Here is an 18,015-nt window from a genome sequence, read left to right as displayed (position 1 = left end):
AGTTGACATTACCTGCCTGCCCTGTCACGCCGGTCCACCCTCATCCAGAAGGTTTGTGTGGAGGAAGGTGGCGAGCAGGGACAGAGCTGCAGAGTAGCCTTTGTTCTGTGCCCTGGGCTGCTGATGGGAAAGCTCCTTGCATGTTCACATGTGTCTCAGTGACCTGCAAGGGGGCAGGGTACGCGACAAATGGGGTCCGACTCAAGCGTCAGCAGCGTGCACGCCTGGACTGAGCTCCGAGCTTGCATGTCCATGGCGTGCCTGCTGGCCGGCAGACCCCAGAGGCCAGGGCTTCGCAGGGATGTGCGCAGGTGGACGCGTCCCTTGGCCTCTTGTTGTCCACAGGGAGGGAGAGTGTGGCGCTTTGGGGAAGACTGGGGTTCCAGCTGGGAGCCTGCACAGCTGTGGTGAGCTCTCGTGTGATGGGGAGCAGTGGACGGATGTTCCTGTGAGTTACAAAACCAAACACCAGGACACCTTGGTACTTGGAAGGAAGAGCTGACTCAACTTTCTGGGAAACGATTTAAATACCTCCTGTTACATCAAGTCCACAGATGCTCGTCTCTGGCTTTAGTGACCTTACTCGGCAGCTTGCTTGATCAGCTGCGGGGTGTCTGTGCTTCTGTCTGTCCCCCCGTCTGCACTGCTGACAGTGTGCTGGAGGGGCCGGGTCAAGACCTGAGGACTTTAGGTTGTAAAAACTGCATCTGGTCACTGACTCCCGAGGCCCAGTGGAGAGGGTAGGCCGCCCCTGGCACCCACAGCCAGCGGCTCCATTCTGTCAGAACAGCTTACCGAGGCCTCCTCTCCGAGCTCAGCAGAGCCTGGCCCCGGCCTCCTGGCTCTCTCCCTCGGGCCGGTCACCTATTTATTGGGCCAGTCTCTGTTTCCCTTCAGCTTTGGAATTCATGATCCCCCCCTCCCCCCCAAGAGAAACCTTGGCAGAAAGCTTCGTTCCATGAACAAAAAGCCACATCGTGAAAGCGGAGAACCCAGTTACCAGCTTAGCCTCTGGCTTGTCCTTGGTGTTGTCCTTGTATAGTGCCTGAGAGCCAGCGGGCAGGTGCTGCTGGGAGACTCACCTGTGGCCCGCGTGGCCGCCTCCAGATGCTTCTCGGAGCAGCCTGCCAGAGCACAGTGGAGCTGGCTTGGCCTGTAGGTCGCCAGCTGCTTTTCGCCCGATGACTTTGTTTACTTATCTCTGTTTTTGCGCTCGTTGCTGGCTCCGTGGAGCTTTGGGTGTGTTCGTGTAGTGCTTGGAGATGATTGCCACTGATTTGTAAAATACGGGTGAAGTAAGCAGGGCAGGGAGTGGTGTGAGAAACACTGTCCTCTGCGGGTTCTCCCCCCACCCCACTCCCCAGTCCTTTAGAATTTCTTTATGTTTCTCGCCCTAGCGGGCCCTGGGGTAGCAGCTTTCAGGCTCTCGTAAGGCTGGAGCAGCCCTCGGGCTCGGTAGTCTATGTCTTGGGGGTGCTGCCCCCCCTGAACTGACCAGAACATGGACCCACCAGCGCTGTAAGAAGCTTGGCATTTTAGTCCCTGTTCTTTGTTGGCTAAGATCACTCGAAACATCTCAATAAGTGAGACTCGGGTGTGTCCCGGGAGCTCAGCCCCATGCCGGGTCGCCCCTGAGTGACAGCTGGCCTGCCCCCGTTTGTCACATGGGTTGGCTGGTGTTGGTTAAGGTGCCACTGTTCCTCCTTTTGGTGCCTCAAACTCATGGAGTCCAGAGGAGAAGAGGGCCGGCTGTTCACCTGGCTCTCGCCGGGCGGTTGCGGCCTCTCGACAAAGCCATCATTGTTTTGAGTAAAGCACCAGTTGGTTTGGTTTGCTCTGCGTCGCTCCAGTGCCCTGACGCTGGCCGCGTCTCGTCCACCTCAGCCGCGTGCCCGGGCCGAGGCCGGCGGGGACGGCCCGCTTTGCCCTGCCCTCTGCGCTCGGCTGCATCCGAGGCCGACTGGCTCACCATTCCAGAATAGACAGCTGCCTCCTGCTCAGTGGGCATCCCAGGCCACTCCGGCCCCCAGCTGGGCGGCAGCCACCGTGGCCTCCTGGCGCGGGGCCTCCGGGAATCAGGCTGCTTGCTTGTGCCCTCGGCCTCACTTGGCACTCGCCGCCCCCGTACAGGAGACCACCTGCTCTGGCCAGGTTCCCCACCTGCTGTCACGGCTGACCTTCCCGCCAGCCCTTTGGCCTGGCATCTGCGGCTGTCATGTGTGTGATGCTTCAGGCTACAGAGTTAATGTGCAGAGTGAATAATTCCTCTAGCTGGACTCCCAGGTGCAGTCTGAAGACTGGGAGCCGAAACTCGGTGTTCGGGTTCTTTCCGATGCTTACTAGGTCGCATTGTCTCTCCTCTGCCCTCGTCCAGTATTTGTGTGGTCAAATCAGTCATCTCAGCTGTCCCAGTAGAAACCCCAGCCTCACGGCGAGGGCTGAGGGCGGCAGTTGCTCACAGTGGAGAGGAGATTCGGACTCCATTTCCTCCGGAGTTGGGTGCTCATCGGAGGGCTCCCCAGATGCAGAGCGGTTGCAAAGTGGCGTTTGCAGAGCGTAGGAGAAATGCAGAGTGTGGTCAAAAAAAAAAAAATTTTTTTTTTAAAAGACTCTGGCCCTAGACAGCCAAGTTAAAGTGCTTTTTCTCAAAGATGGAGCTGCAGAGGCAGGAGGAGGTCGTGCACGGTAGACAGAGCTGGCCGGGGGGGCGGCAGGATGAGATGACCCCACGTACCGGGTTCCTGCTCGGACATGGTCTTGGGAACCACCCACGGGGTCCAGTTGGAGGAGCACAGAGGAACCTATCAGTGCATCCGAATCACTTCTTCAGTTCAGCCCTTTGACTTTTGTGCCATTGAAGTTGAGTAGCTATTAACATACATTTGCAAAAATACCCTCTATGTCCCTGTCTTAAGGATAGAGATGCTTTTGCTATAAGCCAGTTCTCCAAATCGCATCGTTTATTTCGTTAGCCATCTCTTTTATAAACTTAGATATTTTTACTGGAAATTAGAACTCTCTCTCAAATGCATGATCTTCACTGTTTCTTGAACATAGTGACTCTAATAGCTTTTAATTACTTAGAAACCTATTTCTGAATGTCATTTGCCGTGTTTTTATAGTAGCCTCTTGATTTTCTTGCACCATTAAGGTGCACCTGCTCCTCTACCCAGTGACCCTGGGCTCTCTGGTGGGCTTGGTTTTCAGATCTTTAGTAATCGTCCCCTCCGGGCTGTTGGCTGCCGCTGGCTCTGGTGTTGCCCGCTTACCTCCCTTTTTGTCTGGTGTCTCCCACTTTCTGTTGGTTTGCGTAACTTGTTAAATCGAGTGTAAAATAAGAGTAATTAACTTAGTGAGGGTTTAGAGCCTCTGAATCAAGTGCACAGAACTTTATTATCTATCTTGAATTTTTTTACTTTCTTCTGTATAACTAAATTAAGCTCCAGATAGCTATGAGATAAGGCTAGACGTATAAACTTCTCTAAGCCATTATGTATCCATTAAGTCACTGAAATTTGTTGACCAGATTAACTCGAACGTATGATAGTAATTATCTGCAAATCATAGTAAAGGGCAAAGATTAAACTCAAGAAAATTAGTGTATTCTTATTTCTGAAATAAATAAAAATAACTCCAAATGAACCTGATACACTGTGTCCCCTGGGTAATTGAATATTATTTTCTATTAATTATGAGATGTAAGTTCACTTTTTCCCTTTTTCAGAATGGAGATAGTTTTGTGGAGGTCCCTCCCCAACCCTCCTCCTCATTATATAGAAATCAAAATTTCAGAAAGGCAGAAACAAAGGAGCAGAATCCTCTGGAGCACACTTCTTGGAGTTATATGCCCTGTTATTTTGTTACCGTGTCCTGTTCACTTTTTCCTGTACCTATGTAGGTAAAAATAGACCCGCACTGTCATTTCCCCTTGTTTTCTAAAGAGCAAAAGTTTTGATGAAGTCCAGTGTATTGCTTTTTGTAGTTGTGATTTTTGTGTCCTATTTAAGAAATCTGTACCAAACCCAAAGTCTCTAAGATGTTCTCCTATGTTTTCTTGAGGAAGTCTTGTAATTTTAGATCCATTTGGGGTTAATCTTTGTATATGGTGTGAGGTAAGGATTGAGATTCAGTTTAAATAGTGAATCTTTTAATTTCATGAACGTTCCTTTTTACAGCTCTTCTCATTCTACTTGTTTAATTATTTTCTCAGGATAAATTCTTAAATGTAAAGCTGTAAGATCAGAGTGTGTTCACATGGAAATCTTTGATATATGTTGCCAGGCTGGTTTTCAAAAGTTGTACTAATTAGAAAAGACAACCCCCAGAATGGGAGAAAATATCTGCAAATTATATATCTAATAAGGAACATGTATCTGGAATATATAAAAAAAATATATACAACTGAAAAATAAAAAGGTAAACAACCCAATTAAAAACTGGCAAAGGGCTTGAACAGATATCTCTCCAAAGATGCACAGATGACCAATAAACGCATGAAGAGATGTTCATCATTTATCATTAGAGAAATGAAAATCAAAACCACTGAGATACTGATTCGCACCAACTAGCATGTGATACAGGTTGGCAGCTGCCGTGGGAATGTAAAACGGTGCAGTGCGTGTGGAAAACAGTCTGGCGGTTCCTTAAAAAGTTAAACATAGAGGTCCCGTTTGTCCCAGCAGTCACACACTAGGTAGATGCCCAAGAGAAAGGAAAGCGAATGTCCACACCGAAACCCGTGCACCAATGTTCGCAGCAGCATTATCCACAATAGCCGAAAGGTGGAAATAATCCTGAGTGCCCATCAGCTAATGAATAAATAAACAAAGTGTGACTTACCCACACAATGAACTGTCATTCGGCCACAACGAGGAATGGGATACTTGCAGCAACATGAATGGACATTGAAGACACGAAGTAGAAGAAGCCCGTCACCAAAACACCACACGTCGTGTGATTCTCATCACGTAAAGTGGCAGAAGGTGGACCAGCAGTTGTTAGGACTGGGAGGTGGTGACCAAGGGGTACGGCATGTCTTTTTGAGGTATGAAAATGTTCTGAAATTGATTGTGGTGATGGTCGCATAACTCCGTGAATCTACACTAAAAACCAGTGAACTGTACATTTTAAATGGGTGAATTGTATGGTATGTAAACTATATCCCAATAATGCTGTTACCCAAAAAAAAAAAAATTTCTCCCAATTAATAGTCCCCCTAGCACTGCGTAAGAGAGCCCGTTCCCCCCATATCCTGCCCAACTCTGGGTGTCATTACTGTGATTTTAAAATTTAAATCAGCTCTATTGAGATTCAACATGTGAACAATAAAATTCACCTTTTAAAATGTACAGTTCCGTAGTTTTGACAAGTGTACGCACATGTGTAACCACTACAGTCAAGACAGAGAACATTTTCATCACCCCGGAAGGTTCCCGTGCGCCCTTCCGAGGCGCCCTTCCCCGTCTGTTTCCTCTCGCCGTAGATCACACCCGCCTTGCCTTCTGGTTCACATGAATGGGACCGTGCAGCATGCACGCTTTGTGCCTGGCTTCTCTCGCGCGGCATGTCTTTAAGGGTCATCTGTGCTGGCAATGTGTCCGTAGTTAATATCCCATCGCACGGATTTACCAGTTTGTGTATCCAATCACCTGTCGATAGACATTTGGCTCGTCTCCGTTTTACTGTTCGAAGCTGAATGTTCACGTGTAAGTGTTGGTATGTACCTGCGTTTTCATTTCTTGGGGAAATGCTGGGTCGTGTGTAAGAGCATGTTTAAACTTCATGAGAAAGTGCCAAGCTTTTTTCCAAAATGTGTGCTGTTGTTACTGTGCTTTTAAATCTTTGTTAATCTGATAGGCAAAAAAAAAAAAAAAAAGGCATCTCTGGTGTTGTAATTTACATTTCTTTTATCTCTAGTGAGTTTATTATTCCCTGAATTTGACCATTTATTTTATATTTGTGAATTTCCTTTTCGTTTTTCTATTTTGCTCTTAGCTGGGATGTGGGCGTTTCTTTTTCCAATACTTTTTCAACTTTTTGTGATAAAAAAATCTTAGAAAAAAATCGGAAAATGGTACCGCCATCACCGTTACAGCCGCCACCTACAGCTCCGTTTGTTAACTTTTTGCCGTACTTTATGTATCTGTCCGACTTCCAGGTTGTTCAGGGAAAAAGTCAGAGACAGCATAACATTTATTCCTAAGGATAAAGACACTCGCTTTTATAACCATTGTCATTTTCATGCCAAAGGAAATATTTGTTCATATAATATAAGTCTGTATTAAAATACTCCAGTTGTCTTCAGAACGTCTTGTAGCTAGTTTTTATGAATCAGGACTCAGTTGAGGCTTATACTTTGCTTTTAGTTTTCATATCTTTGGCCTCTTTTAATCTGGGATAAGCCTTCCCCCTTTTCCTCTGTGACGTTGACTGTTTGAAGCAGCCAGTGCAGTTGTCTGGAGAAATGGCCCCCGTTCAGTACGTTTTCTTGCCGTGGTGTTTAACATGTCCCTGCTCCCTGCGTTTCCTGAAAACCACATGTTCGGCCTGCAAAGCTTGATTGCGCTTGGGAGCAGCATGGTTTTTTTTTTTTTTTTTTTTTTTTCTCTTTTGGTGAGTGCTTCACAGATAGTCACATCAAAGGTCCACAAATGTCAGGTTGTTCCATTTTTAGTGACGCTGAATTTGATCATCTGGTTAAGGTAACTGCCAGATCTCTTCATTGTAAAGACGTTTCTCTCTCTGCAACTAGGAAACAACGTGGGGGCTTCGCTGCTTCTGCAGAACCCCTCAGACAGACCGTGTGGCACCCACCTCCTAATTTTGCTTATCGATTTTTTTTATTTAGAAGAGATTCCCTTTCATATAGTCAAACCACCAAATAACACAGATAACGTTTCCCCCAAACTTCCCTTTCCTAAACCCCTTTCCTTGGTTTCTCCCTGCCTTTCTCTCCCCTCTTTCTTGTTCTGCTTTACTTCAAAAACTGGTGTGATGAGACGGCTCTTCTCTTCGTCATCTTTTTGGCCTACGGATTCAGAATGACACCGAGGCACGGACGAACTGGCGTTCCCCTCGCTGGCTCTCTTCCCCGGGACTTGGCACGCCGGGCCGCAGACCCCGCCCGGCCCCCTGGCAAGGGGGAGGCGGCAGTGAGGTTGAGACTTTGATCCCTAAGAGCCAAACAGTCAGCGTTCTTATCTTAACTTCTCTTATCAAAGCTCAGGGTGGAGGAGGGAGGATTTAAACTGCTCGGCCTTCCCCTTTTTTCATTGTTCCAATGCCCTTAAAACTAGCGCCTCAGCGCCTCAGCGTTCTAGGGCACCCATTTCTCATTCGGTACCCGTCATTCTTTATCCTTCTGGAGTCGTAGAGTTGCGGACTTGGCGCTCGAAGAGGCACAGTGGTCAGCTGCGTTGCCAAACGTGCTGCCCCGGCCCGCCCGCTCCCTCCCGGAGCGCTGGCAGCGCCCAGGGCCTCGCCCGCGCCCCCGCACCCCCCTTGCTCCCTCTCCCGCCCTGTGAGTTTTCCACTCTCTAGCCTGACTCAGTGTGCTTGATAAGGGATGTTACCGACAGGCGCACCCAAGAGCTGGTGATCAGTCCCCCAGCGGCAGCTTTGGGAGGTGATGGGAGACCGTGAACCCCCCGATTTCAATTCCGCTTGAAGAGCCGTTAGGCTTTGCTGCTATGTAGATACTCGTCTGCTGGGTAGAGTGAAACATGCCAGTAAAGGCGGTTGTCTGTGCCTCAGGTAGTGGTGGGCCTCGGTCGCATCGTCACTGGAGAGTCGCCGATCTCTAAATGGTGGTCCCCTGCTGCTCACAAGGGCCTTTGCTCCTCCTGCAGCCCCAGCGGTCACTGGGAGGCTGGGCTGCTGTGGCCCAGAGGCCCGCAGTTGGCTCTTGGTCACAGCCCAGAGCCAGAGCACTTCCCAAAGCCCTGGGGAATGAATGTCAGCTGAATGCAAAAACCCATTTCACTGAGAACCTCCTGTGTTCCAGACACTATTTGTCTCCTAAATACCTTGCTTCATTTAATTCTTACCACAGCTCTGAGAAATAGGTTGGTTTTTCCCCCCAAAACAAGTTCAGAAAGGCCAGAAGCCCAGGGCCGCGCGGCAGGCAGGTGGGGACAGCGTCACCTTGCCCGTCCCCCGTGGCCAGCGGCAGGTAACAGGGCGATCATGAGAGTGCCCTCCCCTGAGAAAAGCTGCTCGCCTACCTCAGAGTCAGCCCTAACGGGACGGCACACTGCGTCTCCGCCGCGAAGGTGGCCCGGCCCGAGGTTCTGCTGGCAGCCGAATTCCTACAGCATCAGGACCAGCACGGCGACAGGACCGGGTTTCTCAGTGAAATCTGGGATTTGACTTGAGAGCCGACAGATGTTCGCCTTCCTCCTCACGCCAGGCGCGGGGAGCCCTCGCAACCACGTGCAGACTGAAACTTGGCAGTTAAAAAACCAGTTCAGACAGTGGGCTTCAAGCTTCGTTCCCTACTGACCCCCTCGCCTCCAAAGTGCACCCCGGTCCCCAGAGACCCGTGGGATGGGAAAGCCGACATCTCCTTGCCGTCTTCCATTGTTTGCCACCGGCTGCTGCCCGGCCCGTTTGCTGTAAACGCAGAAGGGGAAAAAATCAGCCCATCGGGGACTTCAGTCCTGAGAAAATAAATATCCATCACTTACTTGGCTTTTTTCCTGCTCCGCAGCTTGCTAAATTATTGGTGCCTTAGATATTGTCATTGTATTTTTGTCTGTTTTCCCAGGAGTCCTTGACGCAAGGGTGATGAATGGGATCTAAGTTACCTGTCCTGATTTTTACGTCACTGAGGTACTCTCTCGTGGAGCTTTAGAAAACACACTTGCCTTTGTAAGCGTTTGCAGCAGCAGTCAGGTCGGGAAATACTTACGCATCGGGATTAATAATACATAAAGGCCTGAGGTTAAAATTGGGATTTGGCAATAAACCGAAACTTCATCTTCCACTACTGTTTTTAAGTTTGATTTTATGCATAACAAATTGTTGCTTTTGACAGAGAGCACATAGTGTAAATTTGTAGATCACAAAGAGAGAGAGGCAGGTATTTTGAATCTGATAAAGTAATATGTTCATATGTCTCGAGAGACAGTGTGCGCAGAGGGGGTCCATCTCAGTTGGATCGGCGTAGAGACTTCCAGTGTTTCTGAAACCGCGTCCCCGTCTGACCGAGACCATTCCGCTTGCCTTTGGTTTAGTGGGTCGGTCTCCAGCTCTCCTGCCCGCCCCACACTCCTCTGCCACCTGGAAGGTTAACAAGCATGCATGGGAGGAGGATGAAACGAGGGAGAGATTTAGGGCGACAGCTGATTCTCAGCAGCAGATGGGAGGGAACTCATCTTTCGCAGGCAAAGGTAAAACAGATTTTATTTCGGCGTTTTTGTCATGTGAGGAGGGCCGGACTAGGTTTTTTATTGGCTTGTATGCTTTTTCCAGTCTCCTTCCTCAGAGATAAGCCAGACCGTCCGTGGTTACGACGGGAGAGTTGCAGATCTTTCTGTTCTTTCTTTTGCTTAATGGCAGGTGGTGGCACCTCAACACACCGCCATTTCGGGCACCTCTCATTTGTGTTCTTCAAGGCCAGCGTCTCCTTTTATGGGGAGGGGTACAGTACTAGACCCTTAGAACTGGAAAGGAAGTTGGGGTAAGCTAATTCAGGTCTCTCATCTAAAAAACAGAAACTGGGGGCCAGGGAGAGGAAGTCACTGTCAAACAGATGGCGCCCACGGAAGGTCTCACTGCTGTTCCGAGCAACATGGGCCTGTGGTGCTGGGTCCCGGCTCCTGCTTGAGCCTTATTCAGTTCGTAACATATTGTATGATTCCTTTTCGTCCATACTGTTCCTCTGTGTGCTCTGCAGTGAAGCAAACCTGGAAAGAGTGCTCAGCAGTGTACGAAGATGTGTCATCTGACTTTAAATGGTGGGGAGGAGAAGGGGGGTAGAGCGGGGGGGGGTGGGGCCAGAAACCAGGACCGGATGGATGAGAACACGTCCATGGAGTTTGGGCGGAGAGGACCTAAGCGTGGGCTCACAGAGGACCCTCGGGAGGACCGGGCTCAGCGCAGAGCCCGGAGGCCCACCCGCGGGGGCCGTTCTCGTGGAGAGCGGGGGTCCGTGGGCAGCAGGAACAGTGGAGTTCCGTTCTGGTTCACGCTACACGTGTTGGGGGCACCGTGCTGGGATGGGCGGGTATTGCTGAGTAGGGCAGGCATGGGCACCGCCCCGTGGGAGACACAGGCAGCGGACACAGAAGTGGGTGATGGCGGGTCGAGGGGGTGCAGGGCGTGGGGAGGGGCTGGTAACTGAGCCGCCCGGGGGCCCCTGCTGGATGCCGCTGTTGGGAGGATGGAGTCGGGTAAATGAGGTTCCTGTTACAGCCAGATGTGCGCAGCTCCAGGGGACGCGGCCCTGGGGAATATTCAGGGATTCTATTCAGGGGACCTCTGAGGGCGTCCCAGCCGGGGAGCAGTGTGAGCGGCGTGCGTGGTCACTCCGGCTTGCTGGGTGGGAAGGAGGCGAGAGGGGAGGAGCCCAGAGAGGAATGGGGGCAGCTAGTGCACGAGCCTGGAGGACTCGCGTGGAAGGGAGCGGACAGGGCAGGGGAGCGTGAAGAGCCCAGGACCAGCCCCGAGGACACCCGAGTTAGGGGCCGCAGGACGGCGGGGGGGAAAGCTGGCCGGGAGTGCGACCAGAGGGCCAGGAGCGGGCTGAGGCCTGGGGCCCGGGAGAGGCGTCAGACGTTGCAGGGACCTCTGTTCGGGTGAGGTCCGAAAGGGGCTCTTGGATTTGACAGTGCGGCTGCTATCAGTGAGTGTCCTTGGCAAGAGCAGCCCGGTCGGCTCGCTGAGGCAGAAGCCGGGTCCGGCCGGGTCCGCGCTCCCCGCCCTTCCCTCTCCTGCGTGCTCACACGCCGCCTTCGCAGGTCACCCTGTGGAGCACACATAGCACCTCCCAGCGCCCTCGCCACCCGGCTTTTGTACTCCCGAAGGCACGTATGTGGGAGGTTAGGTCTTTCCCTGTGGAGCATAAGCTCCATGAGGCTAGAGACTTGGTTTTGTTTGCTGCCCTATTTTTAGCATCAAGAACAGTGCTTAATAAATGAATCGAGTGGCCAAAGCAGGATAGTGTCTGAAGAAAGTGGTATTTCAGCCAGATTAACCTGGACACAATGTTCATGTTGTACGTGGCCCACGTGCAACCTTATCATTAACCCATTCCCTTCATTAAGCACCATTTCACACAGGGCATTATCATAGGCGCCGTACAGAATTCACTACTAGCTCCAGCTCCTGGCCCTAGAAAGGTTAGAATTTGATAGATGCACCCATACTGACTTTAGATAACTTACCATGTTGTCACCGTGATCCTAGTTATTGTCAAAGTCAAGGTTGGGGTTTCAGATTCAGTAGCGAACAGATTCCATGAGTTTTCCTTAATAGTCAAAGTTGACTTTTAGAACAGAAGCCAATGCTTTTAAAGCCTATTTATAGATCTTGGCTACCTGGAAAGTGTTAACCTTATCCTTTGAAATGCATCAGACAGCTTCAGATTTCTCTGCCTTTTAAGTAGGTTATGTAGCTGGCAGTGCCTTGAAAATGACTAATAACGGCGGTAATAACCAACTCATTTCTTGCCAACCTTCATAGGAACTCAGAAACATTTGCAAACATACTCTTATTTCCATTCCATCTCTGGTAGCTGGTTTCTGTCCCTGCTCCACGTGTGTATTCTGGCCTGAGACCTCGGTTAGTTTATTTCCTCTTTAAGCCAGGTGTTTGCACTGGTGTGGAGTTTTTCTTCTTTACGTAAAAAATCTTAACTTTAGTGAATATTTCAACCTACTAATTACCTTTTTCCTGTTGAATGAAAGCGCTAGGGGACGGCTGCGTTCCTTGCGGGTTGTTTATTCCTGGCACTAAACATGGTAGAAACCTCTCCCTTTTATCTGTGGCCTCGCCACTTGGACCAGGTGAGGGCGGCGGTTACGATATCAGCTGGGTAGGGCTGCGCTGAGTACAGTAAAGTGGGGAGAGTGCTCGTGTTTGGGCGTGTAACTGTGTGATTCTGTTTGTCTTGCTGGGTTCTCTTTCTGTATTTTCTTTTAATGTTATCTTTAAATGTTAATAAAAGTATTATGATTAGAGATGTGAAGGACATGTATGAAGAAACTTATAGGATACCAGATAGCTTCAGAGTTCTCTACGTGAGTTAAGTAGCTTGAATAAGTGGAAAAACACACTCTGGCCTAGGATGGGCATGGCCCAGTTGGTCTGGGCCGTGCTGCCCACATTATTTATAAGTGCCGCCGCAGTCAAAATACGAAAATAGTTTACTCTTGAGATTTGACAATGCGGTTCTGAAGTTCACATGGAAGATTAAATAGGCAAGAATTCTCAAATCTGTTTTAAAAAATGATGGGACTAATCTTACCTAGATAGTAAAGCATGTCACAGTTTATAATTATTAAATCAGTGTCACACTAACACAGGTCAGACATGAACCAGTGCTACACAAGGCCCGAGACCAGACCCTGTTGTAATTTAATATATGTTCATGGAAGTGTCAAAAATTAGTGGGAGAAGATGAGGTAGTCAGCTAGCTGGTTGGAATTTATTTTGGTGAGCTGTGTGAAGAACTAAATTGAATTTTCCCCCAGAGTAATCAGAGTTAAATGTAAGAAGTGGAACTATTAAAAACGTACACACACAAACACTGAAATAAGCAGGACATTCAGAAGTGGTCCCAAGTATATATATGGGAACGTGGTGTACGATGAAGACTGAATTTTAGTCTTTCGGGAGAGGTGGGTTATTCAGTAAATAGATAGGAACCGTTGAGTAAAGTGGGATCCCAGTGTCATTCATTACACAGATGGAGTCGAGAGTTGAATGTAAAAAGCGAAGCTGTAAAAATATGGAAGATACATATAAAAGTGAGGCAGTAAACATACTAGAAGAAAATGTAGATAAGTGTTTTCACGATCTTGGGGTGGAAAAAGACTTTAAGTATGACACGAAAAGAAATACAAGAAAGGACTTTAAAATTTTGACTCTGTGAATGAAAAAATTCTACTAAAAATAACAACAAAAAACCTACCATACATCGAAGAGTTAAGTAGAGCAAAAACCAAACCAAAACAAACCATAAATAGCCAAGATAGTCAAGACAGGCATATCAACTCTGTCATGTGCGCCGTAGACATTTCCACCAAATTAATAGGAGTTCTCAAACAGTAGAAAGCGAGCAGAAGATATGCAGACAGTGAACACCAACCAAAATCCAATGGCCGATAAACATAAAAAGATGCTGATAAACGGGAACCAAAAAGTCGGCGAGCTAGATTTTTGCTGGTTAGGTTAGCAAACAAAACCTCATTAATACCTAATACGAGTAGTAGTTTGGGGAAGTAGGCAGTATTCACTGTAACTTAGTGTGAACTTTGAAAAATTCTTTGGCTATAACAAACCGATTTAGCTTTCCAATTTCTAAGAATTTATCTCACAGAAGCAGTTATGTAATTGCACAAAAACGTAAGTGGGATGTTCACCATAGGATTGTTTATAAGAGTAAAAAATAGAAACAGCTCGTGTCCATTAATATGAACAAATGTTTATGGAGAAATAGTTAAGTAGGTCGGATAAATATATACGGTAGAATATTTTATAGCCACTAAAATACAAAATTATGTTTATTGGCGTAAGATGTCTGTGACATGAAGGTGAAAAATGGGTTAAACAAAATTATAATCCCACATATTTAAATATTGTTTATTCATATATTTATATGAATATATATGATTAGATAAATATATATTGCAAGGACTTGGGGGTCAGCTACAAAGTTAGAATAGGCTACGAGGCCGCCCTCACTTGTAACACCTACTGCAAGTTGGGGAATGCCTCAAACCATCCTCAGTATCAGTAGTTGTTGGCAGGACTTGGACTCACTGAAAGCTGGTACATTAGTCACAGTTACAGCTTATTACAGGGAAGATTCAAACTGAATCAGACACATGGGGCAGAGTCCAAGAGGGGACTGTGGCAGAGCTCTGGTTGTCCTCCGCCAGTGGGGTCCTGGACGGCATTACTTCCTTCCGGCCACGATGTGTGACAGTGCGCACAGGGCATTGCCAACCAGGGAGCTCATCTGCGTGTGCGGTGCCAGAGTTTTCACGGCTGGATCACAGTTGCCCTGTGTGGCTGCCCCGTGGCTGGCCTTCAGTCTCCTGGAGACCCTCTGGAGATCGGACCCGATATCTTGTGGCCCAAAGCCTTCAAGCCCCCGTGGCAAATCACATTGCAAGGCTGTCCTGTGGTCCAAGTCCCAAGTAAACAAAGACGCAGGACATTCCAGGGGCCTGGAGGTCACCTCCCAGGAGCTGAGGGCAAAGGCCGGACTTCTCTTTGGTTAAGGTTATTTCTTCCCTACCCAATATTATCATCAAAATTTGATGTTGGTTATTTCTAGGTGGTGGAATTGCAGTGACTTTGCTTTTGTTCTTTGCACTATTCTGTATTGTTTGACTTTTCTTTCAGTGCCGGTTGGGTATACAATCTATTTAAAAATCGATAAGACAAAAAGCTAAAAAAGACTTTAAGATGGAAAGTATATCTCTGGATGGGGTGGTTGGGCAGGCAGGGAAGCAATAAAAGAAATCATAAAGATAGGACTACACACACATATAACCTACTTATTCAGAGACATTCTGTAATAAAAAGAAGTTAAACTCAAAAACTTAGGGGAAACATTTGCATAAACATCACTTAATAGCCTTAATATTACAGAATTACCAACATAAAATAGCAAGAAAAAAACGGCTAACATTTCGACGGATGGTGAAAACGGAATAAGTTCCGTCCGTACTCTAGTTAGCAGTAACGCCCCAAAGCCCCTTTCCCGGTCCCGAGGTGGTGCCACAGCCATAGGAGATGCCCACAGGCAGGCCGGGACGGGAACAGGGCTCTGCGCTGCTTTTTGCGACTTCCTGTAAATCAAAATGTTTTGAAAAAGATAAAGGGTAGAGCTTATAAAGGAGATACATGGTTAATACACGGTTTTTTAAGTATTAAAATTTATTAACAAATTATTAAAATTTATTAACACATATTAGCGAATGGAAGTGAGGTGCCACCCACTTCCTGTTATAAGTCTAGTCCTGTCTCCAGTCCTGAGGAGTCAGGAACACCGCAGGCTCTGGAGTCAAGGTTACCCGTAAATAAATGTGCGCCTGTGGCTTCAGTGGTGCCCAGCCCAGCGCCCCTGCTCCTGCCCAAAGTCCAGCCACGGCTAGAACCTGGCCGGAAACTCCGGGCTTCAAAACTCAGGAACGTGCCCGAGAATCGACTAAAACTCAGGAGCGTGCCCTGGCTTTAACTGTGCCACGCCTGGTCCTTCCACACCTACTTATAACCCTCCCGGCTCTCTTGTCAGGTGGACTCTGTCATCATTTCCCCAAAGGTGGGGCTTGGACAGCTTTTGTCACTTGTCCAGAAATGGAAACCACTGTATTTCCTCCTTTGCTTGGCAACTGTATAAGCATGGCAGCGTCTGTCCCCAGGGGGAAGGCCGGAGCACAGGAGGGGATGCTCCTGGCAAGGACACAGGCCACCAGCGTCCACAGCGGGGCGAAGGGGAAGCCACCGCTGCAGCTGGTCCAGTTTTGCCCGGCCGCAGCTCCGTCAGTTGCTCTGATTTTTGATGGTCGTGAGAACAGTTACACCTTGCTTTTCACGTCAAACAGACAAACACGCAGCTGCTCACACACGTGGGCAGAAGCACACCTAGACACACCAGCAAACCCACATAGGCAGGTGTGCGCTCTCACACCCACACAGACACCATACACGCACCACATACATATCACACACCCCGCACCCGTCCCGACACACCACAGGGACCCACTCACCCCGTCAGCAGGACAGACCTGAGACGAGGACTTCAGGAGCCCGTGTTCCTGCCTTGCTGCCATCACCCTCAGAGCCTGCTTCTCCAATAGGACTTTTCTTTGAATATAAGAAAAGACACCAAGTGACCCTGAGGAGGATGAACTTTGGGCGCAGGAGGGAGGACCCACGCCTGGCCTGGCCGTGGGAGCAGGGCCTGAAGACCTCCCTGGCCTCCTCTGGGAGGAGCCTCCGCTGGGCCGCGGCCCAGGGCAGGGCCCGCGGCTCCAGGCGGTGCGCTCCTGCCCCCCTCTCCTGTGGCTGCGCCCCGTGTCTTGGCTCCACAATGAACCTTTGTCCGTCTGGAGCCTGTTAGTTTTGGCTCCTAACAGCCTATGGAACCAGGCCCAGATCCTGGAGACCGCTCTTTTGAAGAAAAAGCATCAGAGTCCTGGAAGAGACCAGCCCGAGTTATCCATCCACTCATTAGAGAAACCACTGAGTAGCCATTATCCTCACGTTTGGATCCGGTGCACAAAATTGACTTGCACAAATTTTACATCTGCTCTTGTAATTCATTGTGTTCCCCAATTAACTAGAAACCTTATAAAAGTCTGGGACTGTATCTGGTCCTTCTCCCTTGTTTATTTCAAAAAAAACTACATGCCTATGTTACATTTAAACAACATAAAACAGTCTACGGCCACGCCACCCTGAACAGGCCTGATCCCGTCTGATCTCGGACGCTAAGCAGGGTCGGGCCTGGTGAGTAATTGAATGGGAGACCACCTAGGAAGACCAGGTGCTGTAGGTGTAAAAAAAATTTAAGAATAAGAGATTGTAAGCTGACAAGGTCCTTGAAATCTGTGAGGTCAACCAAGGGTCGCCTCACCTAAAAAGAAAAGAGATAAACCACATAAAACAGTAAACAGCGAAAGCTAAGTCTCCAACCCCTTCATTCAGCCCTCGGAAAGGGGTCGCCGTTCCACTGCCGCCTGGGTCTCGTGTGTCTTTCCCGAGACCGCCCGCCCTGCCCGTGTGTCTGCGTGCGTTCCTCCCTGTGTCTCGACACACGCTGCAGATCTCGCCCGGGTGTCGGCACGTGTAAGCATGCGTTGTCAGGCTGCCCCGGGTGCCCCACTCCGCGGGTCTGCTGCCGGCTTGAACGGTTCCCCTCTGACGAGCACCTAGGTCGTTTCCAGCCCTAGGTGCTGTCCGAGCCCGTGTGCAGGCCGGCCTGGGGGGTCGACGCCCAGTGCGGAGTCCTGAGCCACAGGGACGCACATGAAGTGTTCGTGGGCCGCCCTCCACCTGCCCAGCGCCGTGGCCCCGGAGCCAGCTTAGTGCTCGGCCTGGCTCCCCTGCCCGAGTTCTGGCCTGCCTGGGGATGAAACCGGGTCGCTTCGCAGCAGCTCCGTGCACTGTAGCCGCAAGGCGAAATGGCTCCGGAGTCTATCAGCGGATGAAAGTAAACGAGGCGCCCTGCCCGTCCAGCGCAGCGTGACGGGGTCTTGAATGAGACCGGCTCTTGCTGTGACAGAGGAGCCCCGGAAATGCTGTACCAAGTGAAAGACGCCAGACACAAAAGCCACACGTTTTGTCATTCTGTTTATACGAAATGTCCAGAAGAAACACATTCGTACGTGACCGACGGTATACTTACTCCTGGTTGCCAGGGCCTGGGGCAGCAGCAGGTCATGGGGTGCGTTTTCCTTTTGGGGTGAAACTAGGTAGCAGTGGTGGTCGCAAAGCATTGTGAATGTGCTTAATGCCACTGAATTGTACGTTTTAAAAGGGTAAATTTTATGTTATATGCACTTTACCACAATAAAAAAGAGTCAGCAGATTCCGGCTAAAATATTACCTTTAATGTTGATCAAGCTGAGGACGTGGCGTATAACTGAACCCCAGTCCGCCTTCCCAGGCTGTTCCCGGCAGCCCCGGACTAGAACAGGCCTCCCCATCTGCCAGGCTCTGTCGACATAAACGTCAAGGAGAAGCGGAGCATTTCAGCGAGCGAGGAGGAAGATGACGGGAACCCAGAACTGCTCGCTGTCCGTTTGGTTTCCAGCACACGGGGTGTGATCTCTCTCTCTG

At 49.2% G+C, this 18,015-nt stretch overlaps 1 protein-coding gene and 1 pseudogene across 1 annotated transcript in view; both read left to right on the top strand.

The window, feature by feature from the left end:
* Positions 1 to 18,015, top strand: part of LOC107515231 (MLX interacting protein) — a 50,512-nt gene that overhangs the window by 13,221 nt on the left and 19,276 nt on the right. The gene's annotated exons all lie outside the window — the stretch shown is intronic.
* LOC118603461 lies at positions 16,614 to 16,732 on the top strand (annotated as a pseudogene).

The sequence above is a fragment of the Rousettus aegyptiacus genome, unplaced genomic scaffold, assembly GCF_014176215.1.
Source record: "Rousettus aegyptiacus isolate mRouAeg1 unplaced genomic scaffold, mRouAeg1.p scaffold_m13_p_5, whole genome shotgun sequence".
NCBI classification, from domain to species: domain Eukaryota; kingdom Metazoa; phylum Chordata; class Mammalia; order Chiroptera; family Pteropodidae; genus Rousettus; species Rousettus aegyptiacus.
This window is presented reverse-complemented; position numbering and strand designations above follow the sequence as displayed.